Consider the following 17,795-nt stretch of genomic DNA (forward strand, 5'->3'; position numbering starts at 1 on the left):
TCCATCATTTTCATTGATAAATGTAGTATGGTTTAATCCCTTATTAATTTGAGATAGACATATAAAATATGGAATCATACATATTTGATTAAATTAACTGATTTTTCTGAAACCAAACGCAAACTATAGTTGTTTGACTCATAGGACCAATTTGGAAGTATGTATTTGTTTTTGAAGGAGAGTCTCACTAACTATCCCTGACTGCCATGTCTATACTAGGCTGGCTTAGAATTCTGAGAGCTCCATCTGTATCTGAATATTGGGATTAAATGGACCATAACCACACACAGCACACATAGCAGACATTATTTGAGAATCATGTCGTTCTTGGACACTCGTAAATTGAAGACAGGAGGGCTTAGAGACTCAAATTATACAACATACAGGTAAACGGATTCACCCAGAGGAAGCCCTGTACTTTCCTCACATGTGAAGAAAACACCTCCCCCTGTTCTAGTTCCCTATACCTTGTGTCATCTGTGCTACATCAGTCAATCCACTCATCACAGAAACAGGGGTTCATTTTGCTCACATAAAAGTTTTGCTGCTCTAGTTTATCTTCAAATACAAATTCTGTCTTAATTTTTAAACATAGAAAAAATAGTTTTATAGTTTTAAAAGATAAATATTGGGGTTATACGTAGGAAGTGGTCTCCTGTGCCCATGTGTTGTAGAGTATTTTCCACTTTCTCTTCTATCAGGTTCAGTGTGTTCAGACTGATATTGAGGTCTTTAATCCATTTGGACTTGAGTTTTGTGCATGGTGATAGATATGGATCTATTTTCATTTTTCTACAGATTGACATCCATTTTTGCCAGCACAATTTGTTGAAGATGCTCTCTTTTTTCCATTGTATACTTTTAGCTCCTTTATCGAAAATCAGGTGTTCATAGGTTTGTGGGTTAATGTCAGGGTCTTCTATTCGATTCCATTGGTCGACTTCTCTGTTTTTATGCCAATACCAAGCTGTTTTCAATACTGTAGCTCTGTAATAGAGTTTGAAGTCAGGGATGGTAATGCCTCCAGACAATCCTTTATTATATAAGATTATTTTGGCTATCCTGGGTTTTTTGTTTTTCCATATAAAGTTGATTATTGTGTGTGAAGAATTTTGATGGGATTTTGATGGGGATTGCATTGAATCTATAGATTGCTTTTGGTAGAATTGCCATTTTTACTATGTTGATCCTCCCAATCCAAGAGCAAGGGAGGTCCTTCCATTTTCTGGTGTCCTCTTCAATTAAATCAGGAGCAGAAGGAGAGAGAGCACGAGCAAGGAACTCAGGACCACGAGGGGTGCACCCACACAATGAGACAATGGGGATGATCTATCAGGAACCCACTAAGGCCAGCTGGCCTGGGTCTGAAAAAGCATGGGATAAAAGTGGACTTGCTGAACATAGTGGACAATGAGGACTACTGAGAACTCAAGAACAATGGCAATGGGTTTTTGATCCTACTGCACATAGTGGCTTTGTGGGAGCCTAGGCAGTTTGGATGCTCACCTTACTAGACCTGGATGGAGGTGGGTGGTCCTTGGACTTCCCATACGTCAGGGAACCCTGATTGCTCTTTGAGCTGATGAGGGAGGGGGACTTGATCGGGCAAGGGGGAGGGAAATGGGAGGCGGTGGCAGGGAGGAGGCAGAAATCTTTAATAAATAAATTAATTAATTAAAAAAAGAGGCAGGCCCTCGAGGACACACAGAAAAAAAAGATAAATATTTCTTATAGCACTCATCTCCATCAAAGTCACATTGGTAGCCTTGTCAGAGTGGAGTCCAAATACCTATGCTTATTTTGCAGGCCACACTTCCTGACACTGACACACAGGACTCTCTATTTACTGTCAATCCCCATGTGTAGATCCCAACTCTCTTCTGTCCGAATTTTTTCATGTCCTATATCCCTTTTCCTTTCCCGTTACATTTCTTTTTTTCTTGCTCATGATCTACTTTCTACTTTCAAGTCTTACAAGCACATATGTGTGCACATGCACACACACACACAAATACACACTGAAACATACAAACTTTTCAGTTCAGTTTATGAAGTGTATGAGACTAAACAATACATCTTCATGAATGGACTCTACAACAGCAAGATTCATTAAGACTTTCAGCAAATTCCATTTTTACCTCTATTTGTGGAATGCAGTCACAGAGGAGTTAAGATCCCTTGTATAGTCCCATTGCATATGATTGATGGGGTTATGAAACTAAGCACCTAGTTAAGTCATAATGCTTGAATACCTTATCTTACAGTCTTGCTTTTCTATATGCCAGGCAAGTCATGCCCCACTTTGGTTCTGCCATGAGTCCTGTAGAATTTGCTATTTACAAGTATTTTCTGACATTGATATCAAAATATTCCATGGAGAGTTGAATCTGCAAGAGGAAAAATTATCTTGAAGCAATAGATAGATAGATAGATAGATAGATAGATAGATAGATAGATAGATAGATAGATGGATGGATAGATAGTTTTGAAGGTCACCATCTTGCTAAGTATCTGTTAAAAGTTTACATAGTATTTAATAGTATTTACTGGCAACAAAACATGGTTTTTAATGAGAAATAGTAGTCACGTGTTTGGGAGTATTACACAGGCACACATATGGCTAGGATGCTATGAGATAATTTAATGAAGCATGATGCATGGTCCGGGTTAGAGGTGGAAATAGACCTTCTTTAAGAACAAAGTAGCTAGACCAAGTCAAAAGAAATATTAAGCTCCCATGTTAAAACTGTTTAATGCAGAGTGATATTCCCAGACAGAAAAAAAATAAAAGCTCATTCTTTATTTGGGAAACCAGGACTTGTGAAAGATGACTTCTGTTAAAAGTGTGACTTGTAAAGAATCAAAATCACTTAACAGTTCCAACCATCTGTTAAGTTATAAGAATTCCACACTACCACAGGTTTATTGTTGGATCCCTGTCCCTTAAACTACAAGAGTCAAGCAAAATGATTCATACAATGGATGAAAATGTGCCTTATAAATATCTTGAGCTTTATCAAGATACTTTACCCTGAAGTAGCAATGTGATAATATGTCTTCTGTTCAGTACCAGAATATCATAATCACAGTGGGGAAATATAACGATTCAGAGCCAGATATCCAGACAGAAGGAGATCGCATGAGGGTACAATTCAAAGATGTTGCAAAACGTGTTTAATTATCAGAAAGTTTTGTTAGAAAACCAAGCCAGAAAATTATTTGGGATTGTAATCTTTAAATCATATATATGCTAATCTCCTACAACTGAGGTCAAGTTATATAGATTCCCTATATACTTCCTATCTTCTTGACAACCATAAATTTTCTTTTATAAGCATCCTTGTCCATGGAACATTCTTCAGAACTGATGATAGACTGTCATTTCTACCTAATGAAAACAACCCCATTAGAACTCTGTCTTGGTATTTTTATGCTATATATTTTGAAATATATATAGTAATATGTGATTACTTTTATAATATTATACAGAATCTATTTTCTGTCCTGTACCCCGTTTCTCTTCTTCTTAATCTTGTCCTTTCGGCAATAAATATCTAACACTGATTAACCTGTTTATTATCTTTAAAGTTCTCCCTTTTCCTGAATGTCAACCATATAGTATGTTCTACTTTTCAGACTGAAGTCTTTCGTGCAATAGTATGCACTTAAATTGCCTCTGTATATTTTTTTTATTGTCAGTGCTGTCCTTTGTACTAAGTAATAGCCCATTGTCTAGATATCTAGATGGACCACATGTTACTTAACCACTCACAAGTACAGATTTTTTTTTTCTGCTTCCAAGTTCTGACAATAATAAATAAATTACTGTAACCATCTCTATGCAGATTTGTTGTATAGACACAAATTTTAAAATCCTTTGTTTCAATTCCAATGTTTGTGGTTGAAATCTAGGTTGTGTGGACACCTTTAACAAACTGACGTCTTATTTCTAGGTATTCATGGCATGATTTTTTTTTCATAACATTCTGGATTACGTTGCGCAAATGGGTGTGTAATGGCATTTTACTGTTTAATAACTTTCCTGATGGCATATGATGTGGAATAGGTTTTTACATTTTCATTCTTACACAAAATAGTGAGGTCTAAAATAAACCCCACAGAAACACAATCTCACTCACTCACACACACACACACATACACACAATTCTAAATACAATATAAAGAAAAGAGGATATATTGTCTAAAATGTTCTTTCTAGCATATTATACTGAACAAACTAAACACCCACTAACTTGAATGCGAAAGAGTGAATTAAGACACACAAACCTTGTTCTTTACAAATATGAACTCACAGTGAACTGCAGACTTAGATGAATTCAAAAATACAAAACTACTAGAAGATAACTCAAAAGCAATCTAAACAACCTAGAATTGAATCATGACATTTTAAATATATCATCACTGACAAGAACAAAGAAAAACAATTGAAATGATGGCTCTCATTAAAATTAATTTTTATGTGAAAAGGGCACTTCTTAAGACAACTAACATATAAGCAACGAAACAAGAGAAATACTTGCTAAACATAATTGTCATGGGAGACTTATAAAACATATACAAAAACAACTGTTGAAATTCAAGAAGGAAAAGTACCTGGTTTTCCTCCTTTCTTTTCTTTTTTTTTCTTGTTTTTATTTATTTAATTGTTGTTGTTAAAATGGGATTAAGCTATGTGGACTTAATCCTTTGTAGACTCTTACCAGGATGGTTTTGAACTCTGCTGGAATTACGTGTGTGTGTGTGTGTGTGTGTGTGTGTGTGTGTGTGTGTGTGTGTCACTGTGCATAGCTAAAAGTATGATTTTAAAGAGTCAAAAGATATTTCTAAAACTTAAGTTAGGTATAGAGTCAGGCACAAATAGGAGTACTCATGTCATCCTCTTGCACCACCATGGCTGCTCCCCAGGTACACCAGCTATAAGACTATGCTTCCAGCAAGAATGCTATGGTCCTGTTACTGCCACTTATGCAGCATGACCATTATGGAGCAGAGTTGTCTGTGAGGGAAGTTTGGTCTCCATCCACTGAGACCATGCTGTAGATACTTCATTTCAAGCAGTTCTGGGTTGACTGCTGGCAAAATTGCTGGAGATAGCCTTTTGTTCCTTGTTAGAAAGATTGGAGACGCTAACCTGTAACCCTTAATGAAAGTCCTACTTGCGAAAGTTTAGAGAAAAATCATACCTTACTCAGGCTAACTCGTTGAGATGGTTCCCATTTCTGAACCTTATACTGTCTGTCATCAAAGAATCTGGTTCGGTCTAGTCCACTAAAAATCTGCAGTGTATCAGAGATGATGAAGGACTCCTAACTTCCTGTTTACAAACTCTGGAACAGAAGAGAAACACTTCAGATTCATCAGGTAATACTCTTCCAATCCCAGCCCTTATGCTTCATCATGACGATGCTATAAAACAAAATAACAAAACAGTTGCCCTGATGTTGATGAAAGAAAACCCCCTTCTGTAACCTCAGTTCTAGTTAAAATCTTAGAAGACACTGTTATTATGTTAATCTCTCTGCAGGCTACTGCAGCCAAGAACGATGCAGTTCAGATCATCAGTGCATACTCCAACCTACTGAAAATAGCCACATACAATCCTCATATTACAGGTAAGTGGTTGGCACAGTGACATATAGTGGAGAGTGTATTGATGGAACAAAGAAGAAAGGCAGTCAATGAAGCTTGATGATGCCATTTTAAAACTAAAAGAAAGATAGTGAAGGTGAAAAGTATGAAGCTCATATAATTGTCCCAGAGGGGATACTTTACAATGTTATAGTTCATCTGGATAATGCAGTCATAAAGATTCAGGTTTCTCAGTAGGATCTTCTCAGCATCATGAACTTTTGGTTCAAGGAAGGGATTGATTTAGAAGAGAGCTGTGCAATATCACTTCAGATGTCACTCCTAGATGGAAATGGATGAGTATTTGTGACCTAGTCAACCAGCTCTCTACCAATGACCCTATTATTCATAGATATTGCAGTATCCACCAGCTCCACAGAGTGCTAATGCAGCAGAAAGCCTAACAGCAATTGAGCTAGCCTTGGAAAGGCAGCAGCAATAACAAAAGCAGAACTTTGATTCTTCATAGGCGAAGGCATTGGAGCAGCACAGAAATGAAACTCAGACTGAGCAGGACTGAAAGTAGAGGAGGTCAGAGATGCTGTGGAGAATGAATTGTAGACCCAGCTTCACTGACAAGCAGATGTCCATACTGATCATTTATAAGATGTCCTCACAGTACAATAATAGGAATTGAAGTGTGAATTTGAGCGTGGCCTGTCTAAGAAAATCTCTGAGCAAGAATTAAAGTTTCATTGTCACAGACAGGAACGAGTTGACAACTTTAATCTGGACACGAACACTGCCTTTACCAGGCTATGCAGAGTCTGTTCAGAGTTGTGCAGTCACTGAAGAAGCATCCAGAAAAGCCTACCAGCTCTGACATTGATTGGAGGCATTAAAGTACAGTATGAAAAGTTTATCTTCAGAAACACCCCATATCCCATTGGGGAATACAATTGAATCACCTGTTCTGATAATGATTTTTCCAGGCTTTAACTGCAGCCATTGCCTCAAAGAATTTGACACTGTGTACAGCATGCAGGACCTCAAAGGCTGTTTTAGCCTGTAGAATAGCAATGATTGAGGAAACCTGAAATAGTGTGTATCAAGACTTCCTCTTCTACTTGCAGTCTCTACTTCAGCTACCACCTAAACAATGAAAGCCACTGCAGGGCTCTACCCTGAAGATATAAACACATCTACATTTCTCTCATATTCCTCCTATTGCATTGAGCATGATGGCCCGGAAATGACAGTTAAATTTGTCAGTCATCTAAAAGAGGAGTCCAGAAGAGTGGCAGAGGACTGGTTGAAGGAGACCTGAAGGACCCTAGGAACTAAACAGCTAGTGAAGATTTTGACTGCATAGGCCAGTGCTGTGGAAATAGGAACCACTTAAGTGCACCAAGAGTAAGGCCTTGGAGGAGTTGTGTACTGTCATATTTCATATCAAAGGAAATAAACATTGGTATCTGCAGGGCTTGCAACAATGGTCCCAGAATTGTCTAGAACAGAGCAGGTTTCAAGTTCTGTGTAAGATGTTAATACTTCTTATATTTATATTCTTTTTTATTTTTTGGTTTTTCGAGACAGGGTTTCTCTGTAGCTTTGGTGCCAGTCCCGGAACTAGCTCTTGTAGACCAGGCTGGCCTCAAACTCCCAGAGATCTGCCTCCCTCTGCCTCCCGAGGGCTGGGATTAAAGGCATGCGCCACCACCGCCCGGCTAATATTTATATTCTTTTCATTGCTATCATGCCAATGAAGTAACTCCAGGAGGCTTTATTTGCAACTTGGGTAACAATTTCTATTTTTCCGGTTTTACTGATCAGGATTGTGGTTCACTCAGAATAATGTTTGATGCTTACTATTGATTATGCCCTCAAAGCAAACTGAATAAAGCAACAAAATGAAAATAAATTTAGTTCCAAGTTTTGCACTTGTATATATTTCAAGTGGAGCATTGTTGGAGGGAGGTCCGCTTGTTCTTCCCAGCCACCTGGCTAGCTTACACCTGAAATAATCACACAGAACCTATATTATTTAAAATACTGCTTAGCCCATTAGCCCTAACTTCTTCTTCTTCTTTTTTTTTTTTTTTGAATTTTTCGAGACAGGGTTTCTCCGTAGCTTTTTGGTTCCTTTCCTGGAACTAGCTCTTGTAGACCAGGCTAGCCTAGAACTCACAGAGATCCTCCTGCCTCTGCCTCCCGAGTGCTGGGATTAAAGGCGTGTGCCACCACCACCCGGCTTAGCCCTAACTTCTTATTGGCTGACTCTTACATATGAATTTTATCCATTTCTATTAATCTGTGTATCGCCATATGGCTGTGGCTTACTGGGTAAACTTTCCAGTGTCTGTCTCCGGCGGCTCCATGGCTTCTCTCTGGCTCGGCCTTCTTCTTCCCAGCATTCTGTTTTGTTTTCCCCACCTAGCTCTGTTCCCCCATTCCCCCATGGCTCTGCTATGGGCCCAAAGCAATTCCTTTATTCATTAACCAATAAAAGCAACACATAGACAGAAAGACCTCGCACATCAGAGCCTATTGCCCTACCTCCTCCCACTGTTCTCCCTCCCTCACCATTCTTGTCTTTAGTCTTCTGTATCCTTAGTAGCATTTTCTTCTATTTCCATGGCTTCTAATTTTTAGGTAATTTTATATTTCTATGAATCTTGGAAGAACATATTTTTTTCTGAGATTGGCCTGATTCTCTTATAATCCAAAAGGCCTGATTTAATTGTCCATGATAAAGCAAGACAGAGGTGCCTTGACATGCACACAGACAAGGTAGTTTGAACCTGTACAAAGAGGATAGAAGGTACTGGAAGAAAACAGTGGATTATTTATTATAACCAAAAGTAAGAATGTTAGAGAGACCAGGAAAGATTCTCATAGAAACCTTCTGTAGCAAGCCTACTCTTATTAACACATTCATTTTCTTATAGTGATGCCATCCTTCTTCGGGATTTCAAAAGTGTGTTTAAATAAAATCATTTTGGAAATTTATTTATTTATACACTTATTTAGTTGTTTGTTTATTAATGTGTATGTGGGGTGAAACGTGCTACAGTGAACATGTATCTATATATCAGAAGATGAATTTCATAACTTGGTTCTTTTATAAAAATATTTTAACTGAGTCTTGGGAATTTTATATCATGCACCCCAATCCCACTCATTTCCCAGTCCTTCTATGTCTGCTATCCACCCTGTAACCTCCCCTACAAAAAGAAAAGAAAGAAAAATAAGGAAAGAAACCCACTTCACTCCTCTGACTTGCCTGCCTCTCCGTCACATATTCATTCATCTTAGTGGCCTCAGGATCTTCAGTGTATTGGTGTGTCGTGCAGTATACCCTTTTGTCCAAAGTGCTTCAGTGGCAAATGTTCATTGTAATGAATTATTGATCTGGTTCAGGGCCTCTGGCTTCTGCTACACCATCAATACTGGAACTTACAAAAACTCCTCTTGGATAACCTGCTGCTGCCCATTGAGATCCTGAGGCTGTAGTTTTTCATAAACAATCTCTACACACATTCCAGTGGGTCATAGCTGGGGTAGGTGATGGGGTAGGCCAACTCAAATATCTAGATGTGGGCCAGAGTTGCAGTTGGTCCTCTGCTATAAGATACCCCTTCCACCAGGAGAGAGTCAGGGCCAGCTCTCCTGGGCCCATGTTACCCCTGAAGCCACCTTACTGCAGCCTGCAAGGGCCAGGGTCAGCCTCATCAAGGCATGTGACCAGCTCTCCCAGGACCAGGAAAGCGTGCAGGGGGTTGAGGAAGCATTCTCACTCTAAACATCAGATATCAGAATTGCTTTTGGCTCCTTACCACTATCATCCACATCACCTTTGGTGGGAACACAGACACGGGCTGTGGTAGGGACCTCGACCCAGATGTGACCCTCAGAAGCAGCCCAGGCTCAGTCATCTTATGGTTTCAGGTGGAAGTGCAGGCCTACTGGGAGGGGAAACAACAAAGGAGGAGGAGTTATCTGTAGGAGAGGGTAGGTGGGCGATGGCAGAAAGAGCTAGAAAGAGTGGAGGGAGGGGAAACTGTCATTGGGATGTAATGTCTGAGAAAAGAATAAAAGCTAAAAACATAATTGAATCCTTATATATATTCTTTGAGAATTATTTATTCTTTGAGAATTTCGATATATAAACAAAGAATTTTGATTTTATCTACCAGACACTCCTCCTTAAATTTTCCTAGACATATCGTACCATGTTTCTCTTCTAACCAGGTCTGTCATTCTTTTTTAACCTACTTGGTCTAATCAGTGTTTCTAATATGTGCCTGGATGTGGGGTCATCTCCTAGATCATGAACAGCCTAGCAGAGGCCATACACCTGAGGAAAATTGATTCTTCAACTTCCACATATTATCTAGCAAAGCTCCTCATCTAGGGTGGAGCTCTTAATAAGCTGATCCTCTGTTTGTGTTGAAGTTTGTATTGACTTGATTTAGTGCAAGCAACTATAGTCACTTTGTGTTCATGTGTGTAGCAGCATTGCTGTGTCCAGAAAGCACTGATTTTTAGCAATCCTCCCAACCTGTGGCTGTTGTTATCTTTCTGCTCCATTTCTTTTGCAAATATTAAGCCTTTGTGGTAGGTGAGTATGATACAGGTGTCCCATGTAGAGGTGAAAGTTCTACAGTCGCATCTCTGTAACTTGTCTCGTTTCGGATCTTTGCATCAACCACTGCCTTCTTTAAAAATACGTTTTTCGCCGGGCGGTGGTGGCACACGTCTTTAGTCCCAGCACTTGGGAGGCAGAGACAGGAGGATCTCTGGGAGTTCGAGGCCAGCCTGGTCTACAAGAGGTGGTGCCAGGACAGGCACCAAAGCTAACAGAGAAACCCTGTCTCGAAAAACCAAAAAAATAAAATAAAATAAAAATAAAAATACGTTTTTTCTAATGAAATGCCAAAGCATCATGCATCCATTGGTATAGAGATACATAATTAGACAACAGTTTGATAACTATGTCCATTTAACAAAATAATGGAATTCGTTTAACTTTTAAGACCTGTTACCGCTCCTACCGCAGATTCTTGGCAGTTGATATGAGTTTTATTCTGTGGAGTGGGTCAAAATTTCACAATCTACAATAATGACTGACCTGCCAAGATTGCCATTGGTTACCTGGGTAACATCTATTGCACTGGTCAATCTTGGCAGGTCAGTCATTATTGTAGATTGTAAGAATCACAGCTGGGTGATAGGTTTCTCCTACAATAGCCTGCATAGAAACTTTCAGAGCTTTGGATACTAGTTAGTACTGAGGAATTTCCTATGTCTGTAACAGCTTCATTTAACCATGTCTGTTATTCAAGTATGTGATATTACTATCCAGTAGTAGTAATTAATCAAGAGCAGTGATAGTGTCCTGTACTGTTTTGGTAATCTATGGGACCCTAGTCTCCAGACCACGAACTGTAAGGGAAATATCCCACATCTGGCACTAGGCTTTATATTTGGAAACCCATGCATCTATATCAGGTCATCTCTCTCCATACCTCTATCTGGATGTTCCTCTGTCTCTGTGTCTATGTCTCTGTCTTTCCCTGTTTCTATGTTCCTCTGTGTGTCTGCGTGTGTCTGTGTGTTCTTTGTTCAGCTGCCTTATTACTGTAAAAGTTCTGGGACATACTTGACTCATTTTCAGCTTTTAATATGAGTTCCAGGGATCAAACTCAAGTCAATGTCTCATCAATTTGCATACTGTCAAGTATTACAATTCACCATTTATAGTTAATTTTGTCTTTATTTAAACTATAGGAACAAAGTGACTACTTCCTTTTATTTAACTTTTTAATTTTCTTTTCTTTTTTTTTCCGTTATTTTACATTCCAACCACAGTTCTCCCTCCCACCCCTCCTCCTGGCCCCACCTCTCCTTACCTCCAACTCATTGCCCATCCACTCCTTCCAATGTGTAAGTGCTAACAAAAGAAGTCAACAAAGTCTGGCACATTAAATTAGGGCAGGGCCAAGATCCCCTCCCTTGCATTAAGGCTGAACTTGTCCCATCATAGGGAATAGGTTCCAACAAGCAAGTTCACACACCAGGGATGAATCTTGATCCTACTGCAAGGTATCTCACAGATAGTCCAAGCTTCACCACTGTCTCCCACATAGTTTAGTCCTATTGAGGCTTCACAGCTCTCAGTTCATGAGTTTCTAGAAACTTGGCTCAGTTGTCTCTGTAGATTTCCCCATGATGATCTTGACATCCCTGACTCATATATTTTCTCCCCCCTTCCTTGATTGGATTTCTGGAGCTCGGCCTTGTGCTTGGTTCTCTGCATTTGCTTCCATTAATTCCTGGATGAAGGCTCGATGATTGATAGTTAGGTATTCACCAATCTGATTATAGGGGAAGGTCAGTTCAAGTACCCTCTCCACTGTTGCTAGGAGTCTTAGCTGGGATCATCCTTGTAAATTCTTGGCTATTTACCTAGCACCAGATTTCTCCCAAAAACCATAACACAGACAATAGATAATCCACACGAGTACGTATTTTTAACAAACAAAATCGTTTTCCTAATTTTCTTTATTTTTCAGGTTAAAAAGTTGGCATTTTAATAAAATAGAAATGATTATTACCATGATTTTATTCATTATGAAATAAATGTATGATTTTCCCCAAAGGTTCTAATATTTTGGGCCATATACTGTGACAGCTTGGAAGTCAGTTATGACAGATCTGTGTGACGGGGTCCCTGATACTTTCCACATAGTTTTACTTCCCTAACACACATTTACTGGATTTCTATCAGTTAAGTATATTCATGTCACTACTTCTGTTAAACAAATAGAAAAGATGTGAAAAATAAAAACGTCAGTCCTTGCCTGAGTCAGTAATATTTCCAAGGGCCCTTCCCCTGCCACTCACCTTTGCAATCATATCTTGGAGACTAAGGAAGCAAATAGTCCCTGCAGCATGGTGCAATGCCAGTGAACCTGAAGGTGGGTTGTCTGACTATGTAAGAGCTGTAATATGAGATAGTCAAATTTTGGTGTTAAACTATTTTGACTTCTTTAGAATTTATTGCAGTGTATATTAGCTTCTCATGGTAGGTTCAAGGAATTCTTAATCTTATGTTTCTGATAACGATCGTGTTCAAATAAAACATTTAATCTATTAAATTTAAGTGTGATGTCTCAGTAATTTTCCATAAAAGAATTCAAACTTTAGACTCATCTTTCCCATTAATCCTCTTTGGAATTGAACACAACTAGAAATAAAGAGAAATAATTGATTTTAAGATAGAAATACATAAACTGGTGAACTAGAGCCTGCCTACAATCATGACATCTGAAAAGCAGAGGCAGGAGAACTAAGATTGCCGGGCAAAAAATTGGGAACTGGGGGGGTGGGGTGGGATGGGGGTGAGGGGAGATGGGGAGAGAAAAGTAAGAAGGGGAGAATGGGGGGAACTTGGGGTAACGGGATGATTGGGAGAAAGGAAGGTTGGATAGAAGAGCAGGGAATCACATAACTTAATTAAGGGAGCCATCTTAGGATTGGCAAGAGACTTGAACCTAGAGGGGCTCCCAGGTGCCCAGGGCGATGTGCCCAGTTAGCTCCTTGGGCAGCTGAGGATAGGGAACCTGAAATGACCCTATCCTATAGCCATACTGATGAATATCTTGCATATCACCATAGAACCTTCATCTGGCGATGGATGGAGATAGAGACAGAGACCCACACTGGAGCATTGGAATGAGCTCCCAAGGTCCAAATGAAGAGCAGAAGGAGGGAGAACATGAGCAAGGAAGTCAGGACCACGAGGGGTGCACCCACCTACTGAGACAGTGGGGCTGATCTATTTATTGGGAGCTCACCAAGGCCAGCTGGACTGTGACTGAAAAAGCATGGGATAAAACCAGACTCTTTGAACATGGCAGACAACGAGGGATGCTGAGAAGCCAAAGACAATGGCACTGGGTTTTGATCCTACTTCTTGTTCTGGCTTTGTGGGAGCCTAGCCAGTTTGGATGTTCACCTTCCTAGACCTGGATGGAGGGGGGAGGACCTTGGACTTTCCACAGGGCAGGGAACCCTGACTGCTCTTCGGACTGGAGAGGGAGGGGGAAAGGAGTGGGGGGGAGAAGAGTAGGAGGAGGGGGAGGGAAATGGGAGGCTGGGAGGAGGCGGGAATTTCTTTTTTTTTTTCTTTCAATTAAAAAAAAAGAAAAGATTTCCCTCCTGAAGAGCAAACCTAACTCCGAATAGATATGAGGGCCATCATTGAAAAATTAATTATTTCTTGCCCTGCTTGTCATTGTTGTAATTCATACATGTCACACCTGGGTAGAACTACTATTTATTTCTCACTCTTGGCAGTTTGCATAGCACCTTGTAGAATGATATATACTAGTCCTTAAAGAGAAGAATTTCATGCTAGATTTTGCTTTGATCCTCCAAGTCTTATGTCCTAAGTGTGTGGTGTCTTCAGCAATGAGTGCTTACCTTTAACTTCTAGTAGACAGTCAATGGCAATAACAATAGACTAGATTTTTTTTGAGAGTCCTCAGACTCTTGGTGGGTGGAAAGGATTGTCAGTCCAAGTGATGTAATGTCATTTAAACTATATGTACATACTTAAGTGTTTAACTATATCATGTGTACCTGTATGCAAATAAAAAAGTTAAATGGTTCCTTACAGCCTCTTCAAACTTCTGTGGTGTTTTATTTTCCTCCTTTCCATCCTCATGTATTGCTCTTGCTCTTAGTCCCTGCCTATTGCTGTAAAAAGATCATAACCAAGGCCACTCTTATAAAGAAGAGTTGGAGTCTTGCTTACTGTTTCAGAATCTTAGTCCATTTTCTTCATGGTTGGAGCATAACACTGGAGCACTAGGTTATAATTTGTTTTGATTTGCTGGCCAAGGGACAAAGATTGGGCCCAGTATGGGCTTTCAAGACCTAAACGCCCATCCACAGGGACACACTTCCTCCAACACAGCCACACCTTTTAACCCTTACACTCCTTTCAAACAGTTCCACTCCCTAGTGACCAAGAACTCACTTATCTGAACCAAAAGGGCCAATCGTCTTTCATATTCTACTCTTCCCTACACTATCTCAGCTATCTTAGTTAATCTTCCTGTCTGTACTCCATTCATATTTCTGGAACCTTAAGTGTAGAGGCTGGGTTGTAAATATATTAATTGAGGGCAGATACCTCATGGGTGACTGATCTCTTCTTTTTGAGTAGTTGTGATCTTTGCAGTTATCTCAGTCAGCCACAAAAATCAAAGCATCTTTGATAAAGTGAAAAAAGTACTCTTGTCTGTAGATTTAAGGTTAGGTGTTTAGGATGTACTTTACAGGTTAGACTTGTTTTGGAAACTGGCACATAGAGGTCTCCACTAGATTTTGTGACTTAACCAATCGCAGGTAGTTGCCTAAATTTACAGTATAAACCCTGAATCCCCTCCTGCTAAGTGGACTTTCAATCTTTGGGGGTGGTTGGAAACCCCTAGATTATCAGTACACCACCATAGCAGAATATATTGTCATGCTGGCTGATCACTGTTGTGGTATTACTACTAGATAGGACTACTGATTGCTTTTCTCCATTGAGAACTTGTGCAATTCCTTCTAAAACTATGGGTGCTAGTCTGCATGAGGAAGTTTTCAGGATAGATACAAATAGATTCCTCAAAAGTGTGTGGTTTCTTTAGCAATACGGTCTTAATTACTTTCTGTGAGACACCAAGCTATGATCTTCATTGGGCTGGCCTCTTAGATTGCACTGATTAAAAACTGGAAGGGAGATTTCCTATGTGTGCCTCTGAGGCTTTTGTCAGATAAATACTCTCTATGGATTTTTAGGGGAGCATAGTTACCATAATTCAAGTAACGTGTGTGTGTGTGTGTGTGTGTGTGTGTGTGTGTGTGTGTGTGTGTCTTAATGGTGTATGCTTATAAGCAAATCATATGTAGCTTTAAGTAGGCATAATATAGCATTTTCAAACATCCTTAGTGTTATTTATTCTTACTCCTTCTCTCTCCCTTTGTGTTGCCATTAATCTTACATATAGCAGGCTTTATTTGGCCCGTGAATCTGCTCCCAAATCACAACCCTAAAAAAAATTAAAAAAACTTATTGTTAATTATGAATGCTTGCCTATAGTTAAGGCTTGTCCCAATAGCTTTTATAAGTTTATTTAAGCCATTTCTCTTCATCTGTATTTTACCTCAGGCTTTTAACCTTTCTTTCATTCTTCATGCCCTACTCTGTATCTAGTCAGCTAGAAACTGCCTGGCTGGCTGGCACCAGGTGTCTACCTTTCCTTCTCCCTTGTTCTCTCTTTTCCCTTGAGACTAGATTTATTTTTATACTTAATCTGTCTGTCCACCAGACACAGCAATACCTCTACTCCACAGCTATTGGCCATTCAGATTTTTATTAGACCAATCAGGTGCCATAGGCAGTAGACATGCAAAACAACAAATCTTTACATTGTTAAAAAATGCAGAACAAACAAACATAATACATCATTGCACAGTTAAAGTAATATTTCACACACTTCTATCTCCAGGTCAGCCTTCCAGAATTTTTTTCTCACATCCTATATTAGAGTAACTGTGTTCCCTTTCTCTATAGCCTTGTCACACCATGATCTGTTTTTATTTTCCAGATAACTGCAGTTGCACCAGATAATATACTTGCATCTAACAATTTGGATCTAGAACCCACAAATAAGAGAAATTATGTTTCATTTGTATTTTAGGGTCTGTGTTACCCCACTTGATATAATACTTTCTTATTCCATGTATTTACTTATTCTAAAAAATATTTTCTCTATATTCTCGTAACAGAGTAACATGACTTAATAAAGATATTATTATCATAGTCAATAGACTATATATTATGAAATAACTTTATCACAATATATTAAAATTATCTAAGATAACTAAACTCTTTGATAAGGTACCTTAGTTAAATCAGTTGGTAAGAATACTATCACTTTGCCATATAACTATAAAGAATGATATGCACTTGCTTGGCATGTCTTCTGAGAAATATATAATCTGTAATTTCTTGTTTCAAGAATTCCCTACAGGAGATTTTCTCATAAGAATTCTCAACCAGATGTGAAACCAATAGAATTCTCCAGAGAGGCTTATCACAATCACAGCCCTTGGAAATTGCCATTATTCAAGTCTTTAATGATGAAAATAGAATGCACATCATTTATACAGAAAATAACAAGCAGCAATCCCTTAGAAACTTGGACTATGTGGATCTTACAGAAAGAGAAATTAATGATCCATGCACATGCAACAATGCTTAAAATTATATATACAGGAAGATGTTAGTATAATTGTAATAGGACTACTTAGACAATAATAAGACTGTGGGAAAAGGTCAACTGTGCAAAGAGGCATGTTAAAACATTAGTTTGGAATCGAGAGAAATTTTTAGACTGTCTTATATAAAAACCATATCTAAAAGTTATTCCCTTACAGCTTGACTGGAAAATTGATCCATGAGATTTTGGTAGCATGTTTGCACCAATTTCCTATCTAGTTTATCGTGTAAAGTATAAGTAGCAATATTTCAAAGATGGCATTTATTTATTTTAATGACCCTTAATTTATTCAAGGACAAAACTGAGATATTGAAATGGATGTTAAAAGATAAAATAGCTTATGCAAATGAAACAAATTGAGGTGAGAACAAGATATCCCCTTGATTCCCTTCATTTTATATTTAAAAGTAACAAATCTAAAGTCATTTAGTAAAATACATTTCTAGCTTAATAAATTCATACATAATTTTCACTTCCACATGACACTTCTTACATTCAGTCAGTTTAATTATCTACAACCCTTGGGTGACATTTTAAATCATCCGTGGCCCACTGAAAAACTCTATAAAATATAACTAAGTGCTATGTTCATTAAAATGTCAGGAATATTTTTCAAGTCCAAACAGAAAGATATATTTTTAATTAATAATAATAATAATAATAATAATAATAATAATAATAATATACAATAACATGACTATCAGAAGGGAAGAGTTAGCAAAAATTTAATAAACAATTGTCTTAAATTATTCAAGTTCTTTGTGCATAGAATCTTAAGAGGTAAAATTATTATTTTTTTTATATTTTCTTTTTTTTTATTGAGAAAAAAAATTTCCGCGTCCTCCCAGCCTCCCACTCCTCCCACCC

General features: G+C 38.5%; 1 pseudogene; it reads left to right on the top strand.

The window, feature by feature from the left end:
• Positions 1 to 4,911: 4,911 nt before the first annotated feature.
• LOC101993594 lies at positions 4,912 to 6,686 on the top strand (annotated as a pseudogene).
• The last annotated feature ends 11,109 nt before the right edge of the window (positions 6,687 to 17,795 follow it).

Source organism: Microtus ochrogaster, chromosome 6 (genome assembly GCF_000317375.1).
Source record: "Microtus ochrogaster isolate Prairie Vole_2 chromosome 6, MicOch1.0, whole genome shotgun sequence".
Classification (NCBI taxonomy): domain Eukaryota; kingdom Metazoa; phylum Chordata; class Mammalia; order Rodentia; family Cricetidae; genus Microtus; species Microtus ochrogaster.